The sequence below is a fragment of the Chiloscyllium plagiosum genome, unplaced genomic scaffold, assembly GCF_037043375.1.
Source record: "Chiloscyllium plagiosum isolate Xiang-an unplaced genomic scaffold, Cpla_swu_hap1 HiC_scaffold_38, whole genome shotgun sequence".
Lineage (NCBI taxonomy): Eukaryota > Metazoa > Chordata > Chondrichthyes > Orectolobiformes > Hemiscylliidae > Chiloscyllium > Chiloscyllium plagiosum.
Genome location: NW_028270176.1, coordinates 81437243 through 81458707, shown reverse-complemented (window position 1 = coordinate 81458707; position 21465 = coordinate 81437243). Strand labels below are relative to the sequence as shown.

At 46.7% G+C, this 21465-nt stretch overlaps 1 protein-coding gene and 5 non-coding genes across 6 annotated transcripts in view; all 6 read left to right on the top strand.

Annotated features, from left to right (window-relative positions):
- Nucleotides 1-21465, top strand: part of LOC148139665 (uncharacterized) — a 481109-nt gene that overhangs the window by 189131 nt on the left and 270513 nt on the right. The gene's annotated exons all lie outside the window — the stretch shown is intronic.
- trnal-aag (transfer RNA leucine (anticodon AAG)) lies at nucleotides 4074-4155 on the top strand. The gene has a single exon. It is a non-coding gene; the product is annotated as a tRNA-Leu (tRNA).
- trnal-aag (transfer RNA leucine (anticodon AAG)) lies at nucleotides 9927-10008 on the top strand. The gene has a single exon. It is a non-coding gene; the product is annotated as a tRNA-Leu (tRNA).
- On the top strand, nucleotides 12832-12913 carry trnal-aag (transfer RNA leucine (anticodon AAG)). The gene has a single exon. It is a non-coding gene; the product is annotated as a tRNA-Leu (tRNA).
- On the top strand, nucleotides 18685-18766 carry trnal-aag (transfer RNA leucine (anticodon AAG)). The gene has a single exon. It is a non-coding gene; the product is annotated as a tRNA-Leu (tRNA).
- trnav-uac (transfer RNA valine (anticodon UAC)) lies at nucleotides 19894-19966 on the top strand. The gene has a single exon. It is a non-coding gene; the product is annotated as a tRNA-Val (tRNA).

The following is a 21465-nucleotide window of genomic DNA, read 5'->3' as shown; positions in this document are numbered from 1 at the left end:
TCGCACGTTAGTGGCTCATTCAATTAGCAACAGCAATGAAAGAAATTACACTCTCAGAGAACCTCTGGACCTGTGCTTTGATAGCGGCCCGAGATCTAACCACGTTGGAACTGAAACGGAGGAATCGACAGAGAGGCTACAGAATGACATCGCATCCATTTGGTTTTCTTTCAATCACTGACGAGCAGGAAAATGTAAACTGGGAGGGCGAGTGGGGAAGTGAGGCAGTTGCAGCTCTGGTGAAATTCCTTCTTTGTGATTCACTCAGCAACCAGAGACGTGTGAAGGTGACTCAGGCGTGAGAGCTCTTCACATCGAGAACAAAAAAGCACTCAAGGGCAGTTAGCACCTCTTCCGGAGTGGGGGTGGGGTGAGCTAATTACCTTTTGACTTCTGTTACTATGTTCAGAAACTGGCTTTTAGATTGATGTGAACAGAAACTGCATTTCTAATCAGCACCGTGGAGTTTAGCAAAATTTATTGAGTCGCTTCTCGTCGACTCAGTTGGTATCCATGTGGCTCATATCCAGGTGTGAACATCTCTGCAGCGAATTGCACGGGTAAGGCAAAAAGGCAAGGAAAGTGTCATCTCGAACCGGCTCCGAGGTCAGAGCATCCTCACAATGTGATCTGTCGTTCTCGGATTGTAATGCTACCTCCGGTTTTAGGGTGGAGAACATTCTTTGGGACTCTTATTCTGCAAAACAGTGACTGAAACGATGCTGCGCGGTATGATGTGGAACACGGCCTGCTCAGCTTTGTGCATTTTCCCGGTAGTCCGGTGTGTTTCATGTTCCGTGTAAACGTGAAAGTTGTCCTGTTTCGATCAAAGGGTGAAATCATTTAGCAAAGCAAGAATCGAAATTGCAGTAATGTCAAGCAGCTCATGGTAATTTGACCAAATCATAACCGATCGCATGTTCTCACGCACTCACAGATACATTTGTAGTTGAAAAGATTCTGAGAAGATAGACTCAGCTTACCATTGATAGTTGTCTGGATTGATGGGCTATCATTATCTGCTGCGAAATTGATATTGTAGACGGGCACATCCCAGCAGTTGTGCGAGTCGGAGAGGGACCATGGAACCCTTTTCACGTGGCTTTGCATCGGTTGTTATGCAGGAGCACAATTGGAAGTGCAAGAAAGTGATGCAGCGCGGCTGGCTGGTAGTGTGGCCGAGCGGTCTAAGGCGCTGGATTAAGGCTCCCGTCTCGACAGAGGCGTGGGTTCGAATCCCACCGCTGCCATTTCTGCTGATCGTTTCCAACGACGCAGCTTGTTAAAATGCTGTTTCGACTTCTGCTGCATTTCTGTTTAAAACCGAAGAAAATTGGGTTTGCTTCCCGGGCAATGAACTGTGGTGTGGCAAAGTCCCAACTTTTCCGGTGTCTGTGCTGTCATGATCGTGTTCGCCTCCTGCGTGGAAAATCGCAAACAGCTCTGCTGTCGCAGGCAAGTTGAGCGTTTACTGGAACCGAATGTCGACTGTGATTTCATTGCTGTTGTGAAACAAAGTCCTGCGGTGGCACGACTCGTCGTTATTTTGTTTTATGGCCAATGGGAAAATCGTTCCAATGAATTGCGATGTCACATGTTATTGAATTTCTCCCATTTCCTTCATTTCCGTCCTGCGGACATCGGAAGGGAAAGGTAATCTAATCCAGTCTGTGATTGGTGAAATTCACTTTTTTATGGCCCATTCTTATTGTGTTCTTTCTTTCTCTCTTTTCAGCATTGTCTGGGAAGTGGTGGTGCACTCAGGCTCCAGTATGTTTGAAAGAGCAGTTTGGAATTGCCCTGTTGTTAGTTGTGAGATTACTTTATGACTCATGCCCCCGGCCTGTCTCACATTTTGCATTCATGCTCGCTGTGTCTGAAAATGCATTTGGTTTGCCAGTTTTGTTTGTGTTCCGTGTTAAATGCTTTCTGTTTTGCGAATCGCTCAATACATTTCGAATTAACAGGGTTTCTGAGGTAACTTCCAGCTGCAAAAATCCTCAACTGAGAATCTGGGAAAATTTCCCGGAGTATGGTCAGTCGGAGCAAAAGTAAGGAAGTCGTTCGTTTCTGCAGTGTCTTACAACGCTACCTTTCCCGTGAGCAGTCGAACAGACTAAATGATTGTGCCACAGACTGCGACGGCCAGCTCCGCTAAAAAGTAATCCTTTACAGCCGGTGTAAGCAACACAATGTTATTGGCGCACACCGCGTGGAAACAGATACTTCGGTGTATCTCGTCCATGCTCACCACATAGCCAAAATTAAAGAAGTCCCATTAAACAACGAGCGATTGGAAACAGAAAGGTGAAAGGTAAAATGGCTTCAACTTTCAGTGCTGGGTGCCACTGAGCCTGAGCAGTGGCGACTGCGCCTTGTTTCTGTGGTGTAGTGGTCATCACGTTCGCCTTACGCGCGGAAGGTCCCCAGTTCGAAACTGGGCAGAAACTGCTTTGTTCTTCAACTGCAGCATCTTACATGGACAGGAGCGGAGTTTGCTTGCTTGCTTTCCCATCTGCAAACCTGCCTTCGAATTTGCTTGAACAAATCTGCTCTCGTAGTGAAATGTAATGCAACTCCATTTAATTACTGTGCAAAGCATTGTAAAGTTTTTCTCCAACCTGATTGTGATCATATGCCATTCTGTTTGAGAGTGTAGTTATCGCCTTCTGATCCTTCCACGAAAATCAGTATCGCACTTGCATTCCTTGCGCAGGCGGCCCGTTTTCAAGACAGGGAAGAAGCTGATGCGCTGGTGTCACAGCGCACCGCGGATTCCTGAACTAGTCTGTCTGTCAAATGTACCCCCAAAGTCGTCTATGAAGGACATCATTTGGAAGCGGTCTGTCGGTATTCAACGTGCGTGAGTTGTTACCAGAGGTCCTGAATCATGTTTTGGAGCAGTTCGCACGTTAGTGGCTCATTCAATTAGCAACAGCAATGAAAGAAATTACACTCTCAGAGAACCTCTGGACCTGTGCTTTGATAGCGGCCCGAGATCTAACCACGTTGGAACTGAAACGGAGGAATCGACAGAGAGGCTACAGAATGACATCGCATCCATTTGGTTTTCTTTAAATCACTGACGAGCAGGAAAATGTAAACTGGGAGGGCGAGTGGGGAAGTGAGGCAGTTGCAGCTCTGGTGAAATTCCTTCTTTGTGATTCACTCAGCAACCAGAGACGTGTGAAGGTGACTCAGGCGTGAGAGCTCTTCACATCGAGAACAAAAAAGCACTCAAGGGCAGTTAGCACCTCTTCCGGAGTGGGGGTGGGGTGAGCTAATTACCTTTTGACTTCTGTTACTATGTTCAGAAACTGGCTTTTAGATTGATGTGAACAGAAACTGCATTTCTAATCAGCACCGTGGAGTTTAGCAAAATTTATTGAGTCGCTTCTCGTCGACTCAGTTGGTATCCATGTGGCTCATATCCAGGTGTGAACATCTCTGCAGCGAATTGCACGGGTAAGGCAAAAAGGCAAGGAAAGTGTCATCTCGAACCGGCTCCGAGGTCAGAGCATCCTCACAATGTGATCTGTCGTTCTCGGATTGTAATGCTACCTCCGGTTTTAGGGTGGAGAACATTCTTTGGGACTCTTATTCTGCAAAACAGTGACTGAAACGATGCTGCGCGGTATGATGTGGAACACGGCCTGCTCAGCTTTGTGCATTTTCCCGGTAGTCCGGTGTGTTTCATGTTCCGTGTAAACGTGAAAGTTGTCCTGTTTCGATCAAAGGGTGAAATCATTTAGCAAAGCAAGAATCGAAATTGCAGTAATGTCAAGCAGCTCATGGTAATTTGACCAAATCATAACCGATCGCATGTTCTCACGCACTCACAGATACATTTGTAGTTGAAAAGATTCTGAGAAGATAGACTCAGCTTACCATTGATAGTTGTCTGGATTGATGGGCTATCATTATCTGCTGCGAAATTGATATTGTAGACGGGCACATCCCAGCAGTTGTGCGAGTCGGAGAGGGACCATGGAACGCTTTTCACGTGGCCTTGCATCGGTTGTTATGCAGGAGCACAATTGGAAGTGCAAGAAAATGATGCAGCCCGGCTGGCTGGTAGTGTGGCCGAGCGGTCAAAGGCGCTGGATTAAGGCTCCAGTCTCGACAGAGGCGTGGGTTCGAATCCCACCGCTGCCATTTCTGCTGATCGTTTCCAACGACGCAGCTTGTTAAAATGCTGTTTCGACTCCTGCTGCATTTCTGTTTAAAACCGAAGAAAATTGGGTTTGCTTCCCGGGCAATGAACTGTGGTGTGGCAAAGTCCCAACTTTTCCGGTGTCTGTGCTGTCATGATCGTGTTCGCCTCCTGCGTGGAAAATCGCAAACAGCTCTGCTGTCGCAGGCAAGTTGAGCGTTTACTGGAACCGAATGTCGACTGTGATTTCATTGCTGTTGTGAAACAAAGTCCTGCGGTGGCACGACTCGTCGTTATTTTGTTTTATGGCCAATGGGAAAATCGTTCCAATGAATTGCGATGTCACATGTTATTGAATTTCTCCCATTTCCTTCATTTCCGTCCTGCGGACATCGGAAGGGAAAGGTAATCTAATCCAGTCTGTGATTGGTGAAATTCACTTTTTTATGGCCCATTCTTATTGTGTTCTTTCTTTCTCTCTTTTCAGCATTGTCTGGGAAGTGGTGGTGCACTCAGGCTCCAGTATGTTTGAAAGAGCAGTTTGGAATTGCCCTGTTGTTAGTTGTGAGATTACTTTATGACTCATGCCCCCGGCCTGTCTCACATTTTGCATTCATGCTCGCTGTGTCTGAAAATGCATTTGGTTTGCCAGTTTTGTTTGTGTTCCGTGTTAAATGCTTTCTGTTTTGCGAATCGCTCAATACATTTCGAATTAACAGGGTTTCTGAGGTAACTTCCAGCTGCAAAAATCCTCAACTGAGAATCTGGGAAAATTTCCCGGAGTATGGTCAGTCGGAGCAAAAGTAAGGAAGTCGTTCGTTTCTGCAGTGTCTTACAACGCTACCTTTCCCGTGAGCAGTCGAACAGACTAAATGATTGTGCCACAGACTGCGACGGCCAGCTCCGCTAAAAAGTAATCCTTTACAGCCGGTGTAAGCAACACAATGTTATTGGCGCACACCGCGTGGAAACAGATACTTCGGTGTATCTCGTCCATGCTCACCACATAGCCAAAATTAAAGAAGTCCCATTAAACAACGAGCGATTGGAAACAGAAAGGTGAAAGGTAAAATGGCTTCAACTTTCAGTGCTGGGTGCCACTGAGCCTGAGCAGTGGCGACTGCGCCTTGTTTCTGTGGTGTAGTGGTCATCACGTTCGCCTTACGCGCGGACGGTCCCCAGTTCGAAACTGGGCAGAAACTGCTTTGTTCTTCAACTGCAGCATCTTACATGGACAGGAGCGGAGTTTGCTTGCTTGCTTTCCCATCTGCAAACCTGCCTTCGAATTTGCTTGAACAAATCTGCTCTCGTAGTGAAATGTAATGCAACTCCATTTAATTACTGTGCAAAGCATTGTAAAGTTTTTCTCCAACCTGATTGTGATCATATGCCATTCTGTTTGAGAGTGTAGTTATCGCCTTCTGATCCTTCCACGAAAATCAGTATCGCACTTGCATTCCTTGCGCAGGCGGCCCGTTTTCAAGACAGGGAAGAAGCTGATGCGCTGGTGTCACAGCGCACCGCGGATTCCTGAACTAGTCTGTCTGTCAAATGTACCCCCAAAGTCGTCTATGAAGGACATCATTTGGAAGCGGTCTGTCGGTATTCAACGTGCGTGAGTTGTTACCAGAGGTCCTGAATCATGTTTTGGAGCAGTTCGCACGTTAGTGGCTCATTCAATTAGCAACAGCAATGAAAGAAATTACACTCTCAGAGAACCTCTGGACCTGTGCTTTGATAGCGGCCCGAGATCTAACCACGTTGGAACTGAAACGGAGGAATCGACAGAGAGGCTACAGAATGACATCGCATCCATTTGGTTTTCTTTCAATCACTGACGAGCAGGAAAATGTAAACTGGGAGGGCGAGTGGGGAAGTGAGGCAGTTGCAGCTCTGGTGAAATTCCTTCTTTGTGATTCACTCAGCAACCAGAGACGTGTGAAGGTGACTCAGGCGTGAGAGCTCTTCACATCGAGAACAAAAAAGCACTCAAGGGCAGTTAGCACCTCTTCCGGAGTGGGGGTGGGGTGAGCTAATTACCTTTTGACTTCTGTTACTATGTTCAGAAACTGGCTTTTAGATTGATGTGAACAGAAACTGCATTTCTAATCAGCACCGTGGAGTTTAGCAAAATTTATTGAGTCGCTTCTCGTCGACTCAGTTGGTATCCATGTGGCTCATATCCAGGTGTGAACATCTCTGCAGCGAATTGCACGGGTAAGGCAAAAAGGCAAGGAAAGTGTCATCTCGAACCGGCTCCGAGGTCAGAGCATCCTCACAATGTGATCTGTCGTTCTCGGATTGTAATGCTACCTCCGGTTTTAGGGTGGAGAACATTCTTTGGGACTCTTATTCTGCAAAACAGTGACTGAAACGATGCTGCGCGGTATGATGTGGAACACGGCCTGCTCAGCTTTGTGCATTTTCCCGGTAGTCCGGTGTGTTTCATGTTCCGTGTAAACGTGAAAGTTGTCCTGTTTCGATCAAAGGGTGAAATCATTTAGCAAAGCAAGAATCGAAATTGCAGTAATGTCAAGCAGCTCATGGTAATTTGACCAAATCATAACCGATCGCATGTTCTCACGCACTCACAGATACATTTGTAGTCCCAACTTTTCCGGTGTCTGTGCTGTCATGATCGTGTTCGCCTCCTGCGTGGAAAATCGCAAACAGCTCTGCTGTCGCAGGCAAGTTGAGCGTTTACTGGAACCGAATGTCGACTGTGATTTCATTGCTGTTGTGAAACAAAGTCCTGCGGTGGCACGACTCGTCGTTATTTTGTTTTATGGCCAATGGGAAAATCGTTCCAATGAATTGCGATGTCACATGTTATTGAATTTCTCCCATTTCCTTCATTTCCGTCCTGCGGACATCGGAAGGGAAAGGTAATCTAATCCAGTCTGTGATTGGTGAAATTCACTTTTTTATGGCCCATTCTTATTGTGTTCTTTCTTTCTCTCTTTTCAGCATTGTCTGGGAAGTGGTGGTGCACTCAGGCTCCAGTATGTTTGAAAGAGCAGTTTGGAATTGCCCTGTTGTTAGTTGTGAGATTACTTTATGACTCATGCCCCCGGCCTGTCTCACATTTTGCATTCATGCTCGCTGTGTCTGAAAATGCATTTGGTTTGCCAGTTTTGTTTGTGTTCCGTGTTAAATGCTTTCTGTTTTGCGATTCGCTCAATACATTTCGAATTAACAGGGTTTCTGAGGTAACTTCCAGCTGCAAAAATCCTCAACTGAGAATCTGGGAAAATTTCCCGGAGTATGGTCAGTCGGAGCAAAAGTAAGGAAGTCGTTCGTTTCTGCAGTGTCTTACAACGCTACCTTTCCCGTGAGCTGTCGAACAGACTAAATGATTGTGCCACAGACTGCGACGGCCAGCTCCGCTAAAAAGTAATCCTTTACAGCCGGTGTAAGCAACACAATGTTATTGGCGCACACCGCGTGGAAACAGATACTTCGGTGTATCTCGTCCATGCTCACCACATAGCCAAAATTAAAGAAGTCCCATTAAACAACGAGCGATTGGAAACAGAAAGGTGAAAGGTAAAATGGCTTCAACTTTCAGTGCTGTGTCTGAAAATGCATTTGGTTTGCCAGTTTTGTTTGTGTTCCGTGTTAAATGCTTTCTGTTTTGCGATTCGCTCAATACATTTCGAATTAACAGGGTTTCTGAGGTAACTTCCAGCTGCAAAAATCCTCAACTGAGAATCTGGGAAAATTTCCCGGAGTATGGTCAGTCGGAGCAAAAGTAAGGAAGTCGTTCGTTTCTGCAGTGTCTTACAACGCTACCTTTCCCGTGAGCAGTCGAACAGACTAAATGATTGTGCCACAGACTGCGACGGCCAGCTCCGCTAAAAAGTAATCCTTTACAGCCGGTGTAAGCAACACAATGTTATTGGCGCACACCGCGTGGAAACAGATACTTCGGTGTATCTCGTCCATGCTCACCACATAGCCAAAATTAAAGAAGTCCCATTAAACAACGAGCGATTGGAAACAGAAAGGTGAAAGGTAAAATGGCTTCAACTTTCAGTGCTGGGTGCCACGGTGTCGGAGCAGTGGCGACTGCGCCTTGTTTCTGTAGTGTAGTGGTCATCACGTTCGCCTTACCCGCGAAAGGTCCCCAGTTCGAAACTGGGCAGAAACTGCTTTGTTCTTCAACTGCAGCATTTTACATGGACAGGAGCGGAGTTTGCTTGCTTGCTTTCCCATCTGCAAACCTGCCTTCGAATTTGCTTGAACAAATCTGCTCTCGTAGTGAAATGTAATGCAACTCCATTTAATTACTGTGCAAAGCATTGTAAAGTTTTTCTCCAACCTGATTGTGATCATATGCCATTCGGTTTGAGAGTGTAGTTATCGCCTTCTGATCCTTCCACGAAAATCAGTATCGCACTTGCATTCCTTGCGCAGGCGGCCCGTTTTCAAGACAGGGAAGAAGCTGATGCGCTGGTGTCACAGCGCACCGCGGATTCCTGAACTAGTCTGTCTGTCAAATGTACCCCCAAAGTCGTCTATGAAGGACATCATTTGGAAGCGGTCTGTCGGTATTCAACGTGCGTGAGTTGTTACCAGAGGTCCTGAATCATGTTTTGGAGCAGTTCGCACGTTAGTGGCTCATTCAATTAGCAACAGCAATGAAAGAAATTACACTCTCAGAGAACCTCTGGACCTGTGCTTTGATAGCGGCCCGAGATCTAACCACGTTGGAACTGAAACGGAGGAATCGACAGAGAGGCTACAGAATGACATCGCATCCATTTGGTTTTCTTTAAATCACTGACGAGCAGGAAAATGGAAACTGGGAGGGCGAGTGGGGAAGTGAGGCAGTTGCAGCTCTGGTGAAATTCCTTCTTTGTGATTCACTCAGCAACCAGAGACGTGTGAAGGTGACTCAGGCGTGAGAGCTCTTCACATCGAGAACAAAAAAGCACTCAAGGGCAGTTAGCACCTCTTCCGGAGTGGGGGTGGGGTGAGCTAATTACCTTTTGACTTCTGTTACTATGTTCAGAAACTGGCTTTTAGATTGATGTGAACAGAAACTGCATTTCTAATCAGCACCGTGGAGTTTAGCAAAATTTATTGAGTCGCTTCTCGTCGACTCAGTTGGTATCCATGTGGCTCATATCCAGGTGTGAACATCTCTGCAGCGAATTGCACGGGTAAGGCAAAAAGGCAAGGAAAGTGTCATCTCGAACCGGCTCCGAGGTCAGAGCATCCTCACAATGTGATCTGTCGTTCTCGGATTGTAATGCTACCTCCGGTTTTAGGGTGGAGAACATTCTTTGGGACTCTTATTCTGCAAAACAGTGACTGAAACGATGCTGCGCGGTATGATGTGGAACACGGCCTGCTCAGCTTTGTGCATTTTCCCGGTAGTCCGGTGTGTTTCATGTTCCGTGTAAACGTGAAAGTTGTCCTGTTTCGATCAAAGGGTGAAATCATTTAGCAAAGCAAGAATCGAAATTGCAGTAATGTCAAGCAGCTCATGGTAATTTGACCAAATCATAACCGATCGCATGTTCTCACGCACTCACAGATACATTTGTAGTTGAAAAGATTCTGAGAAGATAGACTCAGCTTACCATTGATAGTTGTCTGGATTGATGGGCTATCATTATCTGCTGCGAAATTGATATTGTAGACGGGCACATCCCAGCAGTTGTGCGAGTCGGAGAGGGACCATGGAACCCTTTTCACGTGGCTTTGCATCGGTTGTTATGCAGGAGCACAATTGGAAGTGCAAGAAAATGATGCAGCGCGGCTGGCTGGTAGTGTGGCCGAGCGGTCTAAGGCGCTGGATTAAGGCTCCAGTCTCGACAGAGGCGTGGGTTCGAATCCCACCGCTGCCATTTCTGCTGATCGTTTCCAACGACGCAGCTTGTTAAAATGCTGTTTCGACTCCTGCTGCATTTCTGTTTAAAACCGAAGAAAATTGGGTTTGCTTCCCGGGCAATGAACTGTGGTGTGGCAAAGTCCCAACTTTTCCGGTGTCTGTGCTGTCATGATCGTGTTCGCCTCCTGCGTGGAAAATCGCAAACAGCTCTGCTGTCGCAGGCAAGTTGAGCGTTTACTGGAACCGAATGTCGACTGTGATTTCATTGCTGTTGTGAAACAAAGTCCTGCGGTGGCACGACTCGTCGTTATTTTGTTTTATGGCCAATGGGAAAATCGTTCCAATGAATTGCGATGTCACATGTTATTGAATTTCTCCCATTTCCTTCATTTCCGTCCTGCGGACATCGGAAGGGAAAGGTAATCTAATCCAGTCTGTGATTGGTGAAATTCACTTTTTTATGGCCCATTCTTATTGTGTTCTTTCTTTCTCTCTTTTCAGCATTGTCTGGGAAGTGGTGGTGCACTCAGGCTCCAGTATGTTTGAAAGAGCAGTTTGGAATTGCCCTGTTGTTAGTTGTGAGATTACTTTATGACTCATGCCCCCGGCCTGTCTCACATTTTGCATTCATGCTCGCTGTGTCTGAAAATGCATTTGGTTTGCCAGTTTTGTTTGTGTTCCGTGTTAAATGCTTTCTGTTTTGCGATTCGCTCAATACATTTCGAATTAACAGGGTTTCTGAGGTAACTTCCAGCTGCAAAAATCCTCAACTGAGAATCTGGGAAAATTTCCCGGAGTATGGTCAGTCGGAGCAAAAGTAAGGAAGTCGTTCGTTTCTGCAGTGTCTTACAACGCTACCTTTCCCGTGAGCAGTCGAACAGACTAAATGATTGTGCCACAGACTGCGACGGCCAGCTCCGCTAAAAAGTAATCCTTTACAGCCGGTGTAAGCAACACAATGTTATTGGCGCACACCGCGTGGAAACAGATACTTCGGTGTATCTCGTCCATGCTCACCACATAGCCAAAATTAAAGAAGTCTCATTAAACAACGAGCGATTGGAAACAGAAAGGTGAAAGGTAAAATGGCTTCAACTTTCAGTGCTGGGTGCCACTGAGCCTGAGCAGTGGCGACTGCGCCTTGTTTCTGTAGTGTAGTGGTCATCACGTTCGCCTTACGCGCGAAAGGTCCCCAGTTCGAAACTCGGCAGAAACTGCTTTGTTCTTCAACTGCAGCATCTTACATGGACAGGAGCGGAGTTTGCTTGCTTGCTTTCCCATCTGCAAACCTGCCTTCGAATTTGCTTGAACAAATCTGCTCTCGTAGTGAAATGTAATGCAACTCCATTTAATTACTGTGCAAAGCATTGTAAAGTTTTTCTCCAACCTGATTGTGATCATATGCCATTCTGTTTGAGAGTGTAGTTATCGCCTTCTGATCCTTCCACGAAAATCAGTATCGCACTTGCATTCCTTGCGCAGGCGGCCCGTTTTCAAGACAGGGAAGAAGCTGATGCGCTGGTGTCACAGCGCACCGCGGATTCCTGAACTAGTCTGTCTGTCAAATGTACCCCCAAAGTCGTCTATGAAGGACATCATTTGGAAGCGGTCTGTCGGTATTCAACGTGCGTGAGTTGTTACCAGAGGTCCTGAATCATGTTTTGGAGCAGTTCGCACGTTAGTGGCTCATTCAATTAGCAACAGCAATGAAAGAAATTACACTCTCAGAGAACCTCTGGACCTGTGCTTTGATAGCGGCCCGAGATCTAACCACGTTGGAACTGAAACGGAGGAATCGACAGAGAGGCTACAGAATGACATCGCATCCATTTGGTTTTCTTTAAATCACTGACGAGCAGGAAAATGTAAACTGGGAGGGCGAGTGGGGAAGTGAGGCAGTTGCAGCTCTGGTGAAATTCCTTCTTTGTGATTCACTCAGCAACCAGAGACGTGTGAAGGTGACTCAGGCGTGAGAGCTCTTCACATCGAGAACAAAAAAGCACTCAAGGGCAGTTAGCACCTCTTCCGGAGTGGGGGTGGGGTGAGCTAATTACCTTTTGACTTCTGGTACTATGTTCAGAAACTGGCTTTTAGATTGATGTGAACAGAAACTGCATTTCTAATCAGCACCGTGGAGTTTAGCAAAATTTATTGAGTCGCTTCTCGTCGACTCAGTTGGTATCCATGTGGCTCATATCCAGGTGTGAACATCTCTGCAGCGAATTGCACGGGTAAGGCAAAAAGGCAAGGAAAGTGTCATCTCGAACCGGCTCCGAGGTCAGAGCATCCTCACAATGTGATCTGTCGTTCTCGGATTGTAATGCTACCTCCGGTTTTAGGGTGGAGAACATTCTTTGGGACTCTTATTCTGCAAAACAGTGACTGAAACGATGCTGCGCGGTATGATGTGGAACACGGCCTGCTCAGCTTTGTGCATTTTCCCGGTAGTCCGGTGTGTTTCATGTTCCGTGTAAACGTGAAAGTTGTCCTGTTTCGATCAAAGGGTGAAATCATTTAGCAAAGCAAGAATCGAAATTGCAGTAATGTCAAGCAGCTCATGGTAATTTGACCAAATCATAACCGATCGCATGTTCTCACGCACTCACAGATACATTTGTAGTTGAAAAGATTCTGAGAAGATAGACTCAGCTTACCATTGATAGTTGTCTGGATTGATGGGCTATCATTATCTGCTGCGAAATTGATATTGTAGACGGGCACATCCCAGCAGTTGTGCGAGTCGGAGAGGGACCATGGAACGCTTTTCACGTGGCCTTGCATCGGTTGTTATGCAGGAGCACAATTGGAAGTGCAAGAAAATGATGCAGCGCGGCTGGCTGGTAGTGTGGCCGAGCGGTCAAAGGCGCTGGATTAAGGCTCCAGTCTCGACAGAGGCGTGGGTTCGAATCCCACCGCTGCCATTTCTGCTGATCGTTTCCAACGACGCAGCTTGTTAAAATGCTGTTTCGACTCCTGCTGCATTTCTGTTTAAAACCGAAGAAAATTGGGTTTGCTTCCCGGGCAATGAACTGTGGTGTGGCAAAGTCCCAACTTTTCCGGTGTCTGTGCTGTCATGATCGTGTTCGCCTCCTGCGTGGAAAATCGCAAACAGCTCTGCTGTCGCAGGCAAGTTGAGCGTTTACTGGAACCGAATGTCGACTGTGATTTCATTGCTGTTGTGAAACAAAGTCCTGCGGTGGCACGACTCGTCGTTATTTTGTTTTATGGCCAATGGGAAAATCGTTCCAATGAATTGCGATGTCACATGTTATTGAATTTCTCCCATTTCCTTCATTTCCGTCCTGCGGACATCGGAAGGGAAAGGTAATCTAATCCAGTCTGTGATTGGTGAAATTCACTTTTTTATGGCCCATTCTTATTGTGTTCTTTCTTTCTCTCTTTTCAGCATTGTCTGGGAAGTGGTGGTGCACTCAGGCTCCAGTATGTTTGAAAGAGCAGTTTGGAATTGCCCTGTTGTTAGTTGTGAGATTACTTTATGACTCATGCCCCCGGCCTGTCTCACATTTTGCATTCATGCTCGCTGTGTCTGAAAATGCATTTGGTTTGCCAGTTTTGTTTGTGTTCCGTGTTAAATGCTTTCTGTTTTGCGAATCGCTCAATACATTTCGAATTAACAGGGTTTCTGAGGTAACTTCCAGCTGCAAAAATCCTCAACTGAGAATCTGGGAAAATTTCCCGGAGTATGGTCAGTCGGAGCAAAAGTAAGGAAGTCGTTCGTTTCTGCAGTGTCTTACAACGCTACCTTTCCCGTGAGCAGTCGAACAGACTAAATGATTGTGCCACAGACTGCGACGGCCAGCTCCGCTAAAAAGTAATCCTTTACAGCCGGTGTAAGCAACACAATGTTATTGGCGCACACCGCGTGGAAACAGATACTTCGGTGTATCTCGTCCATGCTCACCACATAGCCAAAATTAAAGAAGTCCCATTAAACAACGAGCGATTGGAAACAGAAAGGTGAAAGGTAAAATGGCTTCAACTTTCAGTGCTGGGTGCCACTGAGCCTGAGCAGTGGCGACTGCGCCTTGTTTCTGTGGTGTAGTGGTCATCACGTTCGCCTTACGCGCGGAAGGTCCCCAGTTCGAAACTGGGCAGAAACTGCTTTGTTCTTCAACTGCAGCATCTTACATGGACAGGAGCGGAGTTTGCTTGCTTGCTTTCCCATCTGCAAACCTGCCTTCGAATTTGCTTGAACAAATCTGCTCTCGTAGTGAAATGTAATGCAACTCCATTTAATTACTGTGCAAAGCATTGTCAAGTTTTTCTCCAACCTGATTGTGATCATATGCCATTCTGTTTGAGAGTGTAGTTATCGCCTTCTGATCCTTCCACGAAAATCAGTATCGCACTTGCATTCCTTGCGCAGGCGGCCCGTTTTCAAGACAGGGAAGAAGCTGATGCGCTGGTGTCACAGCGCACCGCGGATTCCTGAACTAGTCTGTCTGTCAAATGTACCCCCAAAGTCGTCTATGAAGGACATCATTTGGAAGCGGTCTGTCGGTATTCAACGTGCGTGAGTTGTTACCAGAGGTCCTGAATCATGTTTTGGAGCAGTTCGCACGTTAGTGGCTCATTCAATTAGCAACAGCAATGAAAGAAATTACACTCTCAGAGAACCTCTGGACCTGTGCTTTGATAGCGGCCCGAGATCTAACCACGTTGGAACTGAAACGGAGGAATCGACAGAGAGGCTACAGAATGACATCGCATCCATTTGGTTTTCTTTCAATCACTGACGAGCAGGAAAATGTAAACTGGGAGGGCGAGTGGGGAAGTGAGGCAGTTGCAGCTCTGGTGAAATTCCTTCTTTGTGATTCACTCAGCAACCAGAGACGTGTGAAGGTGACTCAGGCGTGAGAGCTCTTCACATCGAGAACAAAAAAGCACTCAAGGGCAGTTAGCACCTCTTCCGGAGTGGGGGTGGGGTGAGCTAATTACCTTTTGACTTCTGTTACTATGTTCAGAAACTGGCTTTTAGATTGATGTGAACAGAAACTGCATTTCTAATCAGCACCGTGGAGTTTAGCAAAATTTATTGAGTCGCTTCTCGTCGACTCAGTTGGTATCCATGTGGCTCATATCCAGGTGTGAACATCTCTGCAGCGAATTGCACGGGTAAGGCAAAAAGGCAAGGAAAGTGTCATCTCGAACCGGCTCCGAGGTCAGAGCATCCTCACAATGTGATCTGTCGTTCTCGGATTGTAATGCTACCTCCGGTTTTAGGGTGGAGAACATTCTTTGGGACTCTTATTCTGCAAAACAGTGACTGAAACGATGCTGCGCGGTATGATGTGGAACACGGCCTGCTCAGCTTTGTGCATTTTCCCGGTAGTCCGGTGTGTTTCATGTTCCGTGTAAACGTGAAAGTTGTCCTGTTTCGATCAAAGGGTGAAATCATTTAGCAAAGCAAGAATCGAAATTGCAGTAATGTCAAGCAGCTCATGGTAATTTGACCAAATCATAACCGATCGCATGTTCTCACGCACTCACAGATACATTTGTAGTCCCAACTTTTCCGGTGTCTGTGCTGTCATGATCGTGTTCGCCTCCTGCGTGGAAAATCGCAAACAGCTCTGCTGTCGCAGGCAAGTTGAGCGTTTACTGGAACCGAATGTCGACTGTGATTTCATTGCTGTTGTGAAACAAAGTCCTGCGGTGGCACGACTCGTCGTTATTTTGTTTTATGGCCAATGGGAAAATCGTTCCAATGAATTGCGATGTCACATGTTATTGAATTTCTCCCATTTCCTTCATTTCCGTCCTGCGGACATCGGAAGGGAAAGGTAATCTAATCCAGTCTGTGATTGGTGAAATTCACTTTTTTATGGCCCATTCTTATTGTGTTCTTTCTTTCTCTCTTTTCAGCATTGTCTGGGAAGTGGTGGTGCACTCAGGCTCCAGTATGTTTGAAAGAGCAGTTTGGAATTGCCCTGTTGTTAGTTGTGAGATTACTTTATGACTCATGCCCCCGGCCTGTCTCACATTTTGCATTCATGCTCGCTGTGTCTGAAAATGCATTTGGTTTGCCAGTTTTGTTTGTGTTCCGTGTTAAATGCTTTCTGTTTTGCGATTCGCTCAATACATTTCGAATTAACAGGGTTTCTGAGGTAACTTCCAGCTGCAAAAATCCTCAACTGAGAATCTGGGAAAATTTCCCGGAGTATGGTCAGTCGGAGCAAAAGTAAGGAAGTCGTTCGTTTCTGCAGTGTCTTACAACGCTACCTTTCCCGTGAGCTGTCGAACAGACTAAATGATTGTGCCACAGACTGCGACGGCCAGCTCCGCTAAAAAGTAATCCTTTACAGCCGGTGTAAGCAACACAATGTTATTGGCGCACACCGCGTGGAAACAGATACTTCGGTGTATCTCGTCCATGCTCACCACATAGCCAAAATTAAAGAAGTCCCATTAAACAACGAGCGATTGGAAACAGAAAGGTGAAAGGTAAAATGGCTTCAACTTTCAGTGCTGTGTCTGAAAATGCATTTGGTTTGCCAGTTTTGTTTGTGTTCCGTGTTAAATGCTTTCTGTTTTGCGATTCGCTCAATACATTTCGAATTAACAGGGTTTCTGAGGTAACTTCCAGCTGCAAAAATCCTCAACTGAGAATCTGGGAAAATTTCCCGGAGTATGGTCAGTCGGAGCAAAAGTAAGGAAGTCGTTCGTTTCTGCAGTGTCTTACAACGCTACCTTTCCCGTGAGCAGTCGAACAGACTAAATGATTGTGCCACAGACTGCGACGGCCAGCTCCGCTAAAAAGTAATCCTTTACAGCCGGTGTAAGCAACACAATGTTATTGGCGCACACCGCGTGGAAACAGATACTTCGGTGTATCTCGTCCATGCTCACCACATAGCCAAAATTAAAGAAGTCCCATTAAACAACGAGCGATTGGAAACAGAAAGGTGAAAGGTAAAATGGCTTCAACTTTCAGTGCTGGGTGCCACTGTGTCGGAGCAGTGGCGACTGCGCCTTGTTTCTGTAGTGTAGTGGTCATCACGTTCGCCTTACCCGCGAAAGGTCCCCAGTTCGAAACTGGGCAGAAACTGCTTTGTTCTTCAACTGCAGCATTTTACATGGACAGGAGCGGAGTTTGCTTGCTTGCTTTCCCATCTGCAAACCTGCCTTCGAATTTGCTTGAACAAATCTGCTCTCGTAGTGAAATGTAATGCAACTCCATTTAATTACTGTGCAAAGCATTGTAAAGTTTTTCTCCAACCTGATTGTGATCATATGCCATTCGGTTTGAGAGTGTAGTTATCGCCTTCTGATCCTTCCACGAAAATCAGTATCGCACTTGCATTCCTTGCGCAGGCGGCCCGTTTTCAAGACAGGGAAGAAGCTGATGCGCTGGTGTCACAGCGCACCGCGGATTCCTGAACTAGTCTGTCTGTCAAATGTACCCCCAAAGTCGTCTATGAAGGACATCATTTGGAAGCGGTCTGTCGGTATTCAACGTGCGTGAGTTGTTACCAGAGGTCCTGAATCATGTTTTGGAGCAGTTCGCACGTTAGTGGCTCATTCAATTAGCAACAGCAATGAAAGAAATTACACTCTCAGAGAACCTCTGGACCTGTGCTTTGATAGCGGCCCGAGATCTAACCACGTTGGAACTGAAACGGAGGAATCGACAGAGAGGCTACAGAATGACATCGCATCCATTTGGTTTTCTTTAAATCACTGACGAGCAGGAAAATGTAAACTGGGAGGGCGAGTGGGGAAGTGAGGCAGTTGCAGCTCTGGTGAAATTCCTTCTTTGTGATTCACTCAGCAACCAGAGACGTGTGAAGGTGACTCAGGCGTGAGAGCTCTTCACATCGAGAACAAAAAAGCACTCAAGGGCAGTTAGCACCTCTTCCGGAGTGGGGGTGGGGTGAGCTAATTACCTTTTGACTTCTGTTACTATGTTCAGAAACTGCCTTTTAGATTGATGTGAACAGAAACTGCATTTCTAATCAGCACCGTGGAGTTTAGCAAAATTTATTGAGTCGCTTCTCGTCGACTCAGTTGGTATCCATGTGGCTCATATCCAGGTGTGAACATCTCTGCAGCGAATTGCACGGGTAAGGCAAAAAGGCAAGGAAAGTGTCATCTCGAACCGGCTCCGAGGTCAGAGCATCCTCACAATGTGATCTGTCGTTCTCGGATTGTAATGCTACCTCCGGTTTTAGGGTGGAGAACATTCTTTGGGACTCTTATTCTGCAAAACAGTGACTGAAACGATGCTGCGCGGTATGATGTGGAACACGGCCTGCTCAGCTTTGTGCATTTTCCCGGTAGTCCGGTGTGTTTCATGTTCCGTGTAAACGTGAAAGTTGTCCTGTTTCGATCAAAGGGTGAAATCATTTAGCAAAGCAAGAATCGAAATTGCAGTAATGTCAAGCAGCTCATGGTAATTTGACCAAATCATAACCGATCGCATGTTCTCACGCACTCACAGATACATTTGTAGTTGAAAAGATTCTGAGAAGATACACTCAGCTTACCATTGATAGTTGTCTGGATTGATGGGCTATCATTATCTGCTGCGAAATTGATATTGTAGACGGGCACATCCCAGCAGTTGTGCGAGTCGGAGAGGGACCATGGAACCCTTTTCACGTGGCTTTGCATCGGTTGTTATGCAGGAGCACAATTGGAAGTGCAAGAAAATGATGCAGCGCGGCTGGCTGGTAGTGTGGCCGAGCGGTCTAAGGCGCTGGATTAAGGCTCCAGTCTCGACAGAGGCGTGGGTTCGAATCCCACCGCTGCCATTTCTGCTGATCGTTTCCAACGACGCAGCTTGTTAAAATGCTGTTTCGACTCCTGCTGCATTTCTGTTTAAAACCGAAGAAAATTGGGTTTGCTTCCCGGGCAATGAACTGTGGTGTGGCAAAGTCCCAACTTTTCCGGTGTCTGTGCTGTCATGATCGTGTTCGCCTCCTGCGTGGAAAATCGCAAACAGCTCTGCTGTCGCAGGCAAGTTGAGCGTTTACTGGAACCGAATGTCGACTGTGATTTCATTGCTGTTGTGAAACAAAGTCCTGCGGTGGCACGACTCGTCGTTATTTTGTTTTATGGCCAATGGGAAAATCGTTCCAATGAATTGCGATGTCACATGTTATTGAATTTCTCCCATTTCCTTCATTTCCGTCCTGCGGACATCGGAAGGGAAAGGTAATCTAATCCAGTCTGTGATTGGTGAAATTCACTTTTTTATGGCCCATTCTTATTGTGTTCTTTCTTTCTCTCTTTTCAGCAATGTCTGGGAAGTGGTGGTGCACTCAGGCTCCAGTATGTTTGAAAGAGCAGTTTGGAATTGCCCTGTTGTTAGTTGTGAGATTACTTTATGACTCATGCCCCCGGCCTGTCTCACATTTTGCATTCATGCTCGCTGTGTCTGAAAATGCATTTGGTTTGCCAGTTTTGTTTGTGTTCCGTGTTAAATGCTTTCTGTTTTGCGATTCGCTCAATACATTTCGAATTAACAGGGTTTCTGAGGTAACTTCCAGCTGCAAAAATCCTCAACTGAGAATCTGGGAAAATTTCCCGGAGTATGGTCAGTCGGAGCAAAAGTAAGGAAGTCGTTCGTTTCTGCAGTGTCTTACAACGCTACCTTTCCCGTGAGCAGTCGAACAGACTAAATGATTGTGCCACAGACTGCGACGGCCAGCTCCGCTAAAAAGTAATCCTTTACAGCCGGTGTAAGCAACACAATGTTATTGGCGCACACCGCGTGGAAACAGATACTTCGGTGTATCTCGTCCATGCTCACCACATAGCCAAAATTAAAGAAGTCCCATTAAACAACGAGCGATTGGAAACAGAAAGGTGAAAGGTAAAATGGCTTCAACTTTCAGTGCTGGGTGCCACTGAGCCTGAGCAGTGGCGACTGCGCCTTGTTTCTGTAGTGTAGTGGTCATCACGTTCGCCTTACGCGCGAAAGGTCCCCAGTTCGAAACTGGGCAGAAACTGCTTTGTTCTTCAACTGCAGCATCTTACATGGACAGGAGCGGAGTTTGCTTGCTTGCCGGGAGACAGGCCGCCTACTTGCGGAGCGATTCAGGGAGCACCTCTGGGCCACCCGGACGAACCAACCCAACCAACCTGTGGCACAGCATTTCAACTCCCCCTCCCACTCCACCGAGGATATGCAGGTCATTGGACTCATCCACCGCCAAACCACAACAACCCGACGGTCGGAGGAGGAGCGTCTTATCTTCCGACTGGGAACCCTCCAACCGCAGGGGATGAACTTGGACTTCACCAGTTTCTTCATCCCCCCTCCCCCCACCTTGTCTCAGCCGGATCCTTCCAGCCCGGCACCGCCTTCCTGACCTGCAGTCTTCTTCTTGACCTCTCCGCCTCCACCCTACTCCGACCTATCACCCTCACCTTGACCTCTTTCCACCTATCACATTTCCAACTCCCCTCCTCCAAGTCCCTCCTCCCTACCTTTTATCTTCTCCTGCTGAACACTCTCTGCTCATTCCTGAAGAAGGGCCTGTGCCCGAAACGTCGAATCTCCTGTTCCCTGGATGCTGGCTGACCTGCTGTGCTGTTCCAGCAATAAAGTTTCAACTTTGATCTCCAGCATCTGCAGACCTCACTTTCTCCTCGATGCTTTCCCATCTGCAAACCTGCCTTCGAATTTGCTTGAACAAATCTGCTCTCGTAGTGAAATGTAATGCAACTCCATTTAATTACTGTGCAAAGCATTGTAAAGTTTTTCTCCAACCTGATTGTGATCATATGCCATTCTGTTTGAGAGTGTAGTTATCGCCTTCTGATCCTTCCACGAAAATCAGTATCGCACTTGCATTCCTTGCGCAGGCGGCCCGTTTTCAAGACAGGGAAGAATCTGATGCGCTGGTGTCACAGCGCACCGCGGATTCCTGAACTAGTCTGTCTGTCAAATGTACCCCCAAAGTCGTCTATGAAGGACATCATTTGGAAGCGGTCTGTCGGTATTCAACGTGCGTGAGTTGTTACCAGAGGTCCTGAATCATGTTTTGGAGCAGTTCGCACGTTAGTGGCTCATTCAATTAGCAACAGCAATGAAAGAAATTACACTCTCAGAGAACCTCTGGACCTGTGCTTTGATAGCGGCCCGAGATCTAACCACGTTGGAACTGAAACGGAGGAATCGACAGAGAGGCTACAGAATGACATCGCATCCATTTGGTTTTCTTTAAATCACTGACGAGCAGGAAAATGTAAACTGGGAGGGCGAGTGGGGAAGTGAGGCAGTTGCAGCTCTGGTGAAATTCCTTCTTTGTGATTCACTCAGCAACCAGAGACGTGTGAAGGTGACTCAGGCGTGAGAGCTCTTCACATCGAGAACAAAAAAGCACTCAAGGGCAGTTAGCACCTCTTCCGGAGTGGGGGTGGGGTGAGCTAATTACCTTTTGACTTCTGGTACTATGTTCAGAAACTGGCTTTTAGATTGATGTGAACAGAAACTGCATTTCTA